Here is a 13,423-nt window from a genome sequence, read left to right as displayed (position 1 = left end):
CAGCCCTGTGCGCGCAGGACCAGGACTCTGCACGGTGAGGGAGCCAGGCCTGGCCCCCAACATTTTTGGCTATTGGGAGCTCCAGTCTCAGCCCCATTTCTAAACTTGTAGAACTCGTGTCAGACTTCAGATCTCCAGAATGGGGAGGTAGAAATGCATGTCCTCAGCTCTGGAGTTTGTGGGCATTTGTTACAGCAGCCACAGGAAGCCAAGGCACCTGTCCAGGAGCATACATTCGGGGCTGCTTTCCCGGCTTCCCCGCACAGAGCAGGCAAGCCCACACAACTGGAGGCCCTCTACCCCCAGGAAAATTTAAGCTCCCCTTTCAGAGAATGCTAAGATGTCAGGTGATCACTGTGAGAAACTGCCATGGCTCCTGGGTGCCAGCACTCATGGTCCCTGAGCCACAAGGCAGCCCATTACACAGACAGGAAAAGTGAGCCTCATGGAGACTGAGTGGCGTGCCCAGGGCCATGCAGCCACGAACCGAGGTCCCCAAGGCTCTGGGCTCTTCTAGCTCACTCTCATTTCCAACACAGCCAACTGCTAATGAACGCGGACATGAAGAAGGGGGTGCTGGCACGGTCACCGCAGGACTCAGGCGGGGCATGCGCAGTGCTGTATGCATGCCCAGGGAGCGAGAAGGGTGTTGTGGAGGTGCCAGCCCCTCAGTTACCCATGGCAATGGGCCAGTGATGGTGAGATAGTCCAGGATAGTCCCGTCTCACCACAGACAGCCCCTTCATCCTCGCCCCTGAGTTAATTTCCCAAAGGGATTAACAGGGGATAAAGAACCAACAAGCCCCTTGCCCCACTCTGGGAGAACCAACCACAGGGTGGATGGGAAGGCAAAAAGTACACGGAGAGGCCATAGAGTCTATCCTGGAAGACAAGAACACTAATTGGGCACACCTGGCCTCAGACAATGCTGGAATGCACTCAGGTGGTTATCTGCCCAGCTGTGAAATTACTGATTACAGAGCACATACATGATCACAAGCTGGCTCGAATGGAGTACAATGGCTCCACGATTATGATAAAGGGTGACAACAACCCTGTAATGGTATCAGCCCCACTACACCCACGCCTCATGTAATGTGGCAGTGCAGCCTCATGGAGAAACAGCTGGGGTCAGAGCTAAGTTACAAACCTGGTACTACAGCATGCCACAGGTGACCTCCTGAGCCTCCCAGTCCTCATCTGCAAACAGAACCTTTATTTTGTTCTGGCTTCCAAACACTCTGCTCATCCATGGACTTTAGGAAAGGCAGGCTCCAGCCACAGAAGTCATATTCTGATTGATCAATGGCCATCACTAGATGCCTCTAGTCCTCTTGTCTGTGGTTACTTGCAGCATAGATATGTGATGCAACCTAGCCAATAAGCCAAGGGGCTTCAGTGGAAGATTTTTTTTCCTTAAAATTCATACACAAAGAAAGATAATCTTTCTTCTTCTGTCAGAAGCTGGATGTGATGTCTGGAACACCTGCAACCACAGCATGAGGAGAACCAGCCAGAGGTCAAGGCTGACACCCTGAGGAGGGTATAATGTATAGAGAGAAGAAGCCAGGGCATTAAACAACCCTGGAACCTTCCTATCTCAGGACTTTTTGACTTTTCAAGCTGCTAGTTAGCAGGTTACATGGGTAATGCCACATCTAATGTCAGAAGCACAGATGGATAGTGAATAGAGTGCATTACCATAAAATGTTATTACACATTTAATACACAAAAATGTGGCCAAACCAAGGTGATCCAAAATATGAAGATGTTGTAAATCATACCAACTATTTTCTACAGTTAGCAATCATCTCTCAAACACAGGTTGATAAGTGGATTGGCTGGGTGATCCCTGATGGCCCCTTTATCACTTTTCTCATCTGCTAATTAAGATGTTAATTTCACATGACTGCCAGATTCTCTTCAGATCAAGTCTTTTCCCATTCTGGGATTCACATCATGTTGTAAGGAAATATTAACAATATTTTGGCAAAAAATTCCACTCTGCAAGGAATTTCTACTAGGGTAGAAACATAATTACACATAACAAATCATCACTGATAGATAAGATATATACTAACTGGAGAAATTAGTATGATGCCATAATCTTTACAGAATTAAAGAGAGAGCTTTGGAAGCAGCATTGCAAAAACTTATTTGGGAAGTCAGAATGACCATCAGCAAACATTTATTTTTTTATTTTTTAAATATTTATTTATTTATTATTTATGATAGACATAGAGAGAGAGAGAGAGGCAGAGACACAGGAGGAGGGAGAAGCAGGCTCCATGTCAGGAGCCTGATGCGGGACTCGATCCCGGGACTCCAGGATCGCGCCCTGGGCCAAAGGCAGGCGCTAAACCGCTGAGCCACCCAGGGATCCCCCATAAGCAAACATTTAATAAATGCCTACTGTATACAAGGCATCCATCTAGAGCTGGAAACCCAAAGTGACAAAAATGTATCAGACCCAGTCCCTGTTCTTGGGGGAGCTTAGCATTTAATTAAGGAACCAGTAGGTGTGAGTCCACAGGACTGACCTTCCCTAGGGACATGCTGGCATAGTCTTATCATATTTTACAGCCAGGGATGGTTCTGATGGTTCTGTACAGATGTTTGCTTGGAATGCTGTCCCTGTGTAAAAGAGAGTAAGTCTCAGGACCAAGAAGCCAATGCATGAAAAGAATCACATGTGTGACAGAAGGACCAGTGATTTTAAAAAATGTCAGCTATAGAAACAACTATTCAAACAGAAGCTAAAGTCAAATACACACTACATACACAAGCATACAAACATACAGTATCCAAGCTGCTGTAGCTAACAGGTGAGGGCAAGGCAGGAAAACTCTAGTGTGATTAGGGTCACAGAGTGGACAGGACATGGGATCTGTCCTTGCTGGCTGTGTGCAGAGGGCAGGTAGCCTCTCAGAACCACAGTCTCTTCATCTGTGAAAGGAGAATCTAGGGAAAAGATGCAAAGCACCCAGCCTCCAGCAGGTCTCCTCCACGACACCAGGGTCATCTGAGCTGTGTCAAAGAGACACTGTCCGATGACCTTCCTCGTCCATGGACTTGTCATCCTTACTCGGCTTCCAACTGTGCCATTCCAGAGGGGACAGGGCAGCAGGACCGGGGACCGGGAAACCTTTGTTCCAGTCCTGCTCTGCCTGCATCTGCTCTCTTTCCTCAAGGCCTGATCGCCTCCTTTGCCAGGTGAGGATAAGGATCTATTGATTTCAAAGGCATGTCACAGGGTTAAATGAGGCATGAAAGTGCTTTGTCCCCTGGCATTTCTGCCTTTCCTGCTTTTGGTGCCAAAACCTTTAGCTTGGCTGGGCTTGGCAGGAGGCACAGTGAGCTCCCAGCCTCGAGGCTTGGCTCCATCGCTGGCTCGCTGTCTGTCCTTTAAAATGGACTTGCCACTCTGTGCCCTATGCACCGAACCCACTGCATAAATGACAGCAGGTGTGATAACATCCTATCATTTTTGTTCTGTGACATGGAGATGGCTTGGGCCAACCCGGGGGTTGTCTGTGCTATAAACACCCACTGAGGTCAGGAGTATGCATCCGGCACCGAGAGCTGCTTGAGAGTCCAGGTGATTTGGAAGCCCTGGCCCGTTTCCACTATTTACTGCCCTGAGCCTGTTGTGGGACCCCTACCTTCATTAGAACACAGGATAAAGGTGTTCCCAGAGGTGCTGGCGGCCACCAATTCTTGAGCGCCTGCTAAGCAGTATCTCATCTAATTCCCCAGGCTCCTTTGGAGATATTTTTACATCCATTTTGCAGAGGGAGGGAGACATGGGAGAGGAGGTTAGTTGCACACTGGGGGTGAAAGCCAGGATTAAAATTTGCTCCCTCTGACTTCCAGAGCTCCTGCCCTCGACCTCTCTGGTCCACCACAGGGAAGATAGGTTTGAGAAGCTCCCTTGGGCAAACCACATGTAGCCACTAGGAACGCACTCAGCAGCAGGTAGCAGAGAGTCCAACTCACTTGAACAAACGTGGGTTTATTTTTCAAGCAAGAAGCTTGGTGGAGCAGTCGGATGGTGCCAGGCTCAAGGTCTGGGCGAGCGTCCCTTGTGTTCCTCATCGCAAGGTGACAGGATGGCAGCCATGGCCTCCAATGCCCCGGCCACACCAGAGAGCTCCGGTGGGGAGGGTGGAGGGGTTTGCCTGACACATTTCCCCTCCTATTTGAAAAGCAGTTTTCCAGAAACCCCTCGTCAGGCTTTCACCCGAGTCTTACTGGCCAGCCTGGATCACAAGGTCACTCCTGGATTCGAGGGAAACATCGTAAAAGTTTTGTTTTCCAACCTCTGTAGCCAGAGCCAGTGAGAAAGAACCACTGGGAATGGTTCACCAGCCCGGCACACTCCCAAGGGGCTGTCCCCACCCTTGTCTCGAAGACCAGATCCGTGCCCTGGAGCCAAAAACCCAGGAGCAGGTGGTAGGGTAGGGGTGGTGTTTATAACAACAGAAATTTGCTCTCTCGCAGTTCCTGAGGCCAAAGCCAAAGTCAAGGGGGCGCAGGGCCCCTTTCCCTCCAGCCTCCCTCAGAGGCTCCCAGAGTCCCTTCACTTCTGCCTCCATCATCACATGGCCTCTCCCCTGTTTGTCTCTTAGCAGGACACCAGTGCTTGATTAGGACCCACCCTCATGCCCTCACCTCAACCCGACCACATCTGCAAAGACGTGGATCTCACGGGTAGTGGTTGAACACATGCAGAGGCTGTGGGAGGGAGACTATGGGACTGTCCGATCCCACACCTTCACTCCCCCTCACCATTCAAAGAGTCCCCACTCCCAGACCTTCCGTAGGAGCAGAGGTACATTCATTTATGTGGTGGCAGAACCAGTTACCACAAACTCAGAGACCCGAAACAGCGCCCCTGTATCATCTGGCAGCTCCATACGCCAGAAATCTGAACAGACTCATCTAGGATCTCTGCTCAGGGTCTCCTGGGCAGAAATCAAGGTGTCAGTGGCTGAGCTCTTGTCAGCGGGAGAATCTGCTTACAGGCACAAGCACGTTGTGGCAGAAGCCACTTCCTTGAGGCTGTGTGTCTGAGGTCCCTGTGTCCTTGCTGGTTATACGTCAGGGCCACCCTTTGCTCCCTTCCCATGTGGCCCTGTTACAAGCAGCAACAACATTTCCCATCCTCCTGACCCTTCTAAGATTGCTGACCAGCCTGAGAAAATGCTCTACTTCTAAAGTTCACTTGATTGGACCAGGCCCACCCAGATCACCTTTGTGTGTTAGGGTCACTTGATCTGGGATTTTACTTCTGCAAAATCTCTTCACTAGATTAGTGCTTGGATAACCAGGGGCTGTAAATCCTGGGGGAACCATCCTTGGAATTCTGCTTACTCTGAGAGGTCTTACAGGGAGATTAGCTGTGAGAGCCTCTCTCCCTGTCCCCTTCCCATCCCTAGGCAGGAAAGAACCATCTTCCTCCTCTGGTATAAAATGGGCCCTTTTTCTGGTACAGAGGAATTTGCAGAAATTCACTCTGTACCCTGAAGGAAAAAATATGGGAGACCTGGCCTCCAAGGGGAAACCCAAATATACTGAACAAATCTGCCTTCTGCAGGCTGTGGAGGAGGCCACCCATTAGGTGGCCTACTTGGAAGAGTTAGCCATTAGATTTCTTCTTCCTTTTGTCAGGACATTTTGAAGTGATAAGCTGTCAGAACTTTTCAAAACTGATTCTCAGAATGAAGTGTAATGAGATTCTCAATATAGATACCCTTCATCACTAGGCATGGATGACCCCCGCAGCAGCATAAGAGACCCATGAGGATTCCCACGCTCTCAGCAGGCAGGCTGTGGGGGCTGTGGACAGCTGACTTTCCCTCACTGTACTGGGGTGAATGGTGTCCCCCCAAATCCATGTCTACCTGGCACCTAAGAACGTGACCTGATTTGGAAATAAGGGTCTTTGCAGATGTAAACAAATTAAACAAGGTCATACTGCATTGGACAGGCCCTGAACCCAAAGCCTGGGGTCCTTATGAGAAGACAGACATTTGGACATAGACAAAGAAAGGAAGGTGGCCACGTGAAGATGGAGGCAGAGCTGGAGTGGTGTGGCCATGAGCCAAGGAGCACCAAGGATGGCCAGCAGCCACCAGAGGCTGGGAGAGATGCCTGGGCAGATGTCCTACCGACCCCTTGGTTCCAAACATCCAGTTTCAGGGCTGTGAGAGGATAAATTTCTGTGGTTTTAAGCCATGCAGTGTGTGGTAATTTATCTACAGCAGCCCTAGGAAACTAATACCCCACTATGTGTGCTTGTTACTTATTTATTTATTAAGTTGTTTTTTTTTTTAAATTTGAGAGAGAAAGAGAGAGCATAAGTAGGGGGAGCAGCAGAGGGAGAGAGAGAAGGAGACTCCTCACTGAGCAGGGAGCCCTACATAAGGCTGGATCCCAGGACCCTGAGATCATGACCTGAGCTGAAGGCAGACACTTGACCAACTGAGCTACCCAGGCGCCCCAGGTGTGTTCCTGCTTTTTAAATGGAATCCTGGGATCCCTGGGTGGCGCAGCGGTTTAGCACCTGCCTTTGGCCCAGGGCGCGATCCTGGCAATCCAGGATCGAATCCCACTTCGGGCTCCCGGTGCATGGAGCCTGCTTCTCCCTCTGCCTGTGTCTCTGCCTCTCTCTCTCTCACTGTGTGCCTATCATAAATAAAATAAAATAAAAAAATAAATGGAATCCTGACTACCTACAACCCTCACCCTATTTTATACCAACCACATTCAGTGGTTGCCAACCACTTTAAAGCATTTTAATTTGCAACCCCTGTGGTAATTAAATATAAAACTGGCTTTCAAAAGCAAATACCTCATATTATGCACAAAAATAAACTCCAGGGTGCTTGGGTGGCTCAGTCTGTTAAGCATCCCACTTTTCATTTTGGCTCAGGTCACTGGTCTCAGAGTCATGAGGTCAAGCCCTGCATCGGCTAGTGCTGAGTGTGGAGTCTGCTTGAGATATTCCCTCTCTCTCTGCCCCTCTTCTCCTTGCTTATGTGTGCTCTCTCTCTCTCTCTCAGAAATAAAGAAATAAAATCTTATAAATAAATAAATAAATAAATAATTCCAAATGGGTCAGGAATCTAAACATGAAAAAAATGAAACCAAATATATAATACAAAAAAAACAAAAGCAAACAAAAAAAATATAACAAATAAATTTCTTTACAACCTGGGTATAGGGAGGGGTTTTCTAATCACAACTAAAAAACCCAGATGTAATAAATGATCATAAAAAATAAACCTTTTCAAGGTAAAAACACCATAAATGAGGTCAAAGACAATTGACAAATTTGGACAGAATACTTTCAACATAAATCACAGATAAAGGGCTATTAACTCTAATATATATTTTAAAAACTCTTAAAAATTGACGGAGGGGGTTCTGGGTGGCTTGGTCATTTAAAAACCCAACTCTTGGTTTCAGCTCAGGTCATGATTTCATGGGTTATGGGATTGAGCCCTGTTTTGGGCTCCTCACTCAGCAGGGAATCTGTTTGAAAGATTCTCTCTCTCTGCCCACTCCCTATTCATTCTCTCTGTCTCTCTTTCTCTCTGCATCTCTTTAAAATGAAATGAGTAAATCTTTAAATACATAAGTAAGTAAAAAATTGATGGAAACAAAGACCCAAAACCTGCTAGAAAAATGTGCAAAAAACATGAATAGGCAACTCATTAAAAAAAAAAAAGATACAAAAATGGTATCCACATCTGGTTCTCCAACGAAGCTAGAGACTCTGAGTCCCCTGATATAATTTAATAAACGTGTTTTTCCTCAAACCAGAGTAGACTGCTCTAGGCAGTTTATTTTATAAGCACAGAGTGTTTCCAGATATCAATCCACCTCGAAGTATAAAGACTTTCTAGCCTATAGCATCTCCAAAAATTACCTACATGGAGTGTGGAGACAGCTGTGTGTAAGAGGAGTTCATGTCTATATTTTTAAGCAATCACAGTTTTATCACAGCAGGAGCACTGCCTTCTGGGGTGAGCTCCTTGAAGGACGGTGTGTTACTGGGTTGGGTGAGCTCTGGCTCCTCCTATCTTTTACAGTTACACCTTGTCACCCAGACAATACGTTATCTGCCTCTGGAATGTGTTTTCACCCAGACTTGAGTCTGGGTGTGTCCTGTCTTGAGACCTCAAGCCAGGTGGTGAAGCCTTGACTGGGATGACACTGGGAAACAACCCAGTTCCTCTGCGTTAGCCCTGCCCGAACTTTTCAGAAACATTCGGGGGATCTAGAGGAGGCAGATTAGGTTTCAGCCTGGTGCAAGGTCCAGGATAAGCAGAGCTGCCTTCTAAAACTCAATCAGCAAAATGTAGAAACAACCTGGATGCCCAGCAGTAGGGGATTAGTAGAATAGATTGTGGTATAGCCAAACAACAGGATTCTGGGCTGCCCTTGAAAACCAGGACTTAGAAGAGAGTCCATGGCGTGGGAAGACATCTGGGATATGTTGTCAAATGGAAAAAAGAGATCATAAAATGTGGGAACAGCCCTATCTTTGTGGTGAAAACCACTTCCGTAAAAACAGGTGTGCATAAATATGTGTGGCTACAACAGTGTCTAGGAGGATGTATTTTAAAATGTTAACATTGGCTATGACTGAGAAGCAAGCTTATATGTGACTTTTACATAGTTTTTTAGTGAAACATAATCTCACTAAATAGATACAATAAGTATGTATTACCTCATAATCAGGCAAAACAACACTAATATATACCTATGCTATTACTTACATATGTACAAAACCCCTAATTTATTTGCTTTAAAATAGTCCATTAGAAAAATGTATGTATGCCAGGGAGCAGTGGGAGCAATAGGTGAGCTAGGAACAGCAAATGTAATTGCTCTGGAAGTAGTGCAACAGGGACACGGGGAGTCACCACACTAGTCAAATGACTTTTGGGTATGCTTGAAAATTTTCATAGTACAAAGATAAAACACACAAAACCAAAAGCAGCAGTGAATTAATTGTTGGCTTTCAGAGGATATAATTATGGTGTGAGAAAGGTAGAAATGTGAAAAATGAACAAACCTACAAAAGAAATAAGGCTCAGGAGTTAACAAGAACCCTTGAGCCACTGATAGTGCAACCTTATTAAGCCTCAGCTTCTGGGGTTGTAAAACAGGGAGGATCCTTGTCCACAGGCAGGCCTGGGACACGAACTTAAATGATTATTTTGGTGGTTGCTATTGGTCCGGAGAAGCAGGCTAGATGCCTGAAAGCAAAACTTCCATTCCCCAAAGCAGCTTTCAAATGTCAGTGTGTACCAGGGTCACTGGAGAGCTAGCAAAATGCAGAGTCCAAGACCCCACCCCCTGGGAGTCTGACTCCATACCTGGGGGTCAGGCTTAGGAACGTCCATCTTAAATCAGAGTCCAGGTACAGTAGAAATGCTCTACCTGGCCAAAGGCCAAAGAAACCCAAAGGAGCAGGTCTGTCCTGGAGGAAAATTTGTGGCAGTGCAGAGAGAGAGAGTGCTGGGCACTGTTTGGGACAGTTGCCCATTTATGACTCCAGGTGGACTTTGTCAGCAAGTCCAGACTAGGAAAAACTGGCATGCAACTGATACAACTAGAGTCTCTGGTTTGCAGAAATAATGAATAAATGACACGTCACCTTTGTGCTTTCCTCCAGGAGGGACAGAGTCTGGGTAACAGACTTAGGTCGGAAGGTGGTTCCAGCATGTACAGACTGCATAGCCTTTAGCCCAAGATGACTAGTCCATACCTATAAAAGGGGAACAAGGGCAAGAGTTTAGAAGCAGGCCTTCAAGGTTGTGGCGCTTACACGAGGCTCTCAGGAGCTGAGGCCCCAAGCAAGGAGAGAACTCTTTCTCAAAAATAGTATTTATACTCTATTCCAGCTCTATGGAAAATGTAGATAGACATATAGTTCTGCCCTGGACCTCAGGGAGCTCCTGAGGGCAGGGCCCACTTTACCGTCAGCCCCTTGCCTGAGTTAGGCATGCAGCAGGTCTGTTCACTCCTGGGAGTGAACTTGCTGTCCCATTCAGCGTCTTACCGGGAATCTCTCCTTGTCTAAACACATGGCCTGCTTCCCTTTTACCTGAACTTCTTGGATGCTGTGGAAGAGTGCCCTACCATATGACTTACTCTCCCTCCCCAGCCTCCTCCCCTAGAGCCTCAGGCCCTCCACTTTGTAGGAGGTGAAGAAATGTCCAAATCCTACTTGAGGCCAGGGGTCACCTTTTGCAGAGGGAGAGAAAGGGACCAGCTCCAAGCAGCTGTTTTAGGGAAGGAGCCCTGGGTGGGAGGGAGGGCACTGGCTGGCTCAGAGGACCACAGCCTCACGGCCAGGCCAGAGGGATAGTGTTGGGAGGGACTGGCAGGTCGTCGTCCGTTCTTGCCACCAGGAGGCTCCTGGTTGCCTTCTGGGGAAGGGAACAGTGTGCGAAGAGAAAGCTCCTGCAGATGGGTGGCCATCTGCTCTGGAGACAGGAGTCCAGGCCATCTGTTCCTTAAAGTCGAGGAGCTGGGTCTCATTCTTCTTGGAGGCCCCCAAGTCCTTAGTGGAGTCTGGTCCTACAGTGTAGTAATGTACTATGGGTGGAGCTGAATTAAGTTGCACTGGAGAGAAGTTGGGGGGAAATCACGCTGTAAGAGTGTCCGGGGGCTTCCCACGACAGAAGCGTTCTTCTGCAGTCAGACATCCAAAGTTAAGGAGTCACAGGCCGTGCTCTCTCCACAGTCAAGGAGTCACAGGCCACGCTCCCTCCACAGGCTCTATGGGAGGGTCCTTTTCTAGCTCCTGGTGGCTCCAGGCATCCCCTGGCTTCAAACCTCTACCTCTGTCTTCAGGGGCATCTCCCATCCCCTGAGTCTCTGCTTTTCTTTTCTATCTGTTACAAGGACACTCTTATTTGGATTCTTACCTGAAGTATATCTGCAAAGACCCTATTTCTAAAAAGTCATATCCTGAGGTTCTGGGTGGACATGACATTTTAGGGGATACTATTCAGCCCAGTACACACATCCAATAGCAAAAAGTACAGCGAAAAGTGGCAAGGAGATAGTCAGGAGCTGGGATGCCTTGATTCAGGTACTAGAGGCTCAGTCATCCCACCCGTCCCAGGCCCTGTTAACACCTGTGACCTCCACTGCCAGCTGGGAGTGCGGTCCTGGTTTCCTTTCACAGATGAGAAAACCAAAGCTTGAGTGAACGGCCAAGGTCACACAGCTGCCTAGAAGTGGAACAGGGACACAGGTCTACTTGATACCATCGCTTGGGGGCTTTGCAACCTGGCCAGGCTGGATTGGAGGAACCCTCAGCGCCTGAAGGTCCCGACATCTTTTTGTTCCAAGGAACCTAATTAACCAAGAGAAAGCAAAAGTGTTGACTTGCCTTGATTCTCACATTGCTTTACTTCCTCATATCACAGATTTTGGAATGTGGCTACTTTCCCAGAATCACTTGAAAAGATGAGGTTAAAGAGAACAAAGATTAATTTAATTATTTATAGAAATTAGCCTGTACTGGGGAATTGAGGCAGGGAGACCCAAGGGGGCCAGTCTTGTCCCTGCTTCCTATGTGGATTTTACACTGCCTAGGATTGTTACCTGGATGCTGGGATGCCTGGGACTGTCACCTAGTTGTTGGGAGATCTGGGACCGTCAGTTGGCTTCTAGGATGTCTGGGACTGTCACCTGGTTGCTGGGATATCTGAGACTGTCACTTGGTTGCTCAGATGTCTGGGACTGTCATCAGTTGCCCGGATGTCTGGGACTGCCACTGGTTGCTGGGATGCCTGGGACTGTCACCAGTTACTGGGTTGCCTAGGAGTGTTACCTGGATGCTAAGATGTCTGGGACTGTCCCTGGATGCTGGGATGCCTGGGACTGTCACCTGGATGCTGGGATGTCTGGGACTGTCACTGGATGCTAGGATGCCTGGGACTGTCACCAGTTACTGGGTTGCCTAGGACTGTCACCTGGATGCTGGGATGCCTGGGACTGTCACTGGGATACTGAGATGTCTGGGACTGTCACTTGGATGCCTACTTCTCCTGTCCCTGGCCAAGAACCCCAGAGTGGCTCTGGGAAATTTTGCTCAAGGAGCAGAGAGGAGTCAGGGAGTGGGAAGCAGATTTTTTTTTTTTGTCGCCTATGTGGCTCTGCAAAATCTGTCCAACCTTGAAGTCCCAGGGCGGGAGAAGGTCTTGCTAGGTCGATTCCAGCCCCTTGAACCACATCCTGCAGAAATCCGAGCACGGGTCCGTCCGCGCTCTCTCGTGCAAGGCCAGAGGAGCAGGCTGGGAGCTCCGCAGGGCGAGGAGGGAAGGGCGGCGCGCAACCCGGGCCCCAGGCCTCGGAACCTGGCACACACGGGGGCCGAACCAACGAACCTGCACAGGACACCCACAGACGGGACCCCGCGGCAGGATCGGGAGGATGGGGCGGTGGCTCCCGCACCCACGGCCTGCAGGGTAGGGTGTCCAGGGGGATGGGGCCCGGCCCGCAGCCAGGGGCCACGCACGGGCCCGGGCGGGGGGGGGGGATGCTCCGGCCCCAGGCCCCCAGGCCCCCAGGCCGCGCGGCGCCCCTGAGCTCTCGGCTCCCGGGGCGCGGACAGGAGGCTGGCTTAACAATGGCTCCATCTGGGCGAGGTCTGCGGAGGACGGGGTTCCCTGCGCACCCCAAAGTAGGCCGCCGGGTCGCAGGGGCGGGCGCGGCCCCGGGAGCTCACGACCTTCCGGTGAGCCCCCGCCCCCCCAGCAGTTAGGGTGACCCTCAGGCTCCGGGAGGCGCCCAGGGCTCAGAGAGGCCGAGCAACTCGGCCAAGGTCACACAGCTTCGCCGAAGGAGCGCCGGGTCGCGCGGCTCGGGGTAGGAGCCCCGCTCCCGAAGGGCTCCGGAGACGCCGCCGCCGGCCTTCGGGGACGCCCGGGAGCCACACGGGAAGGCCGGACGCCGGCTCTCGCCTCAAACAATGCTCGGCGCAAATCTGCGGGAACAAAAGCGAGAGGGAATCCGCCCCAGGTTTTCCGCCTTCCCGGCCCCGCCGGCAGCCGAGGGGCGGGGCGGGGCGGTTCCGGCGTGATCGGCAGCTCCTCGGAGGCGTGGCCTCAGCGGCGGCGAATCCCATTGGGCACGCGGAACCATCACGGGCCGAGAGGGGGCAGTGCGAGCCAATCAGCGAGGGGGGCGGGCCTGGCCGGCGCGGCTGTCGCGAGAGGCGGCCACCCCGCCCACTTGCGCCTCGTCCCGGCGCCTGTCAGCAGCGAACGCGGCCGCGCTCGGCCCGGATCCGTCCGCGGCGCGGGGAGAGGCCGAAGCGCGAGGCCGCGCGAGTGCCGGCGCAGATCCCTCCGCCGCCGCCGCCGCTCCGCCGCCGCTGCCGCCGTCGCCGCCG

At 50.4% G+C, this 13,423-nt stretch overlaps 1 long non-coding RNA gene across 7 annotated transcripts in view; it reads right to left on the bottom strand.

Annotated features, from left to right (window-relative positions):
• Positions 1 to 2,216: 2,216 nt before the first annotated feature.
• Positions 2,217 to 13,423, bottom strand: part of LOC140630027 (uncharacterized) — a 32,810-nt gene continuing 21,603 nt past the window's right edge. For 2 of the 7 annotated variants that reach the window (XR_012027836.1, XR_012027834.1), the window contains exons 3-5: positions 11,417 to 11,484; positions 9,671 to 9,781; positions 2,217 to 4,278 (exon numbers count right to left, since the gene is read on the bottom strand). This is a non-coding gene — a long non-coding RNA (uncharacterized lncRNA). Of the gene's footprint in view, positions 4,279 to 9,670; positions 9,782 to 11,416; positions 11,485 to 12,203; positions 13,258 to 13,423 lie in introns of those variants that run through there. The other 5 variants (XR_012027835.1, XR_012027832.1, XR_012027833.1 and 2 more) reach the window with 5 other exon arrangements.

Source organism: Canis lupus, chromosome 3, assembly GCF_048164855.1.
Source record: "Canis lupus baileyi chromosome 3, mCanLup2.hap1, whole genome shotgun sequence".
Lineage (NCBI taxonomy): Eukaryota > Metazoa > Chordata > Mammalia > Carnivora > Canidae > Canis > Canis lupus.
This window is presented reverse-complemented; position numbering and strand designations above follow the sequence as displayed.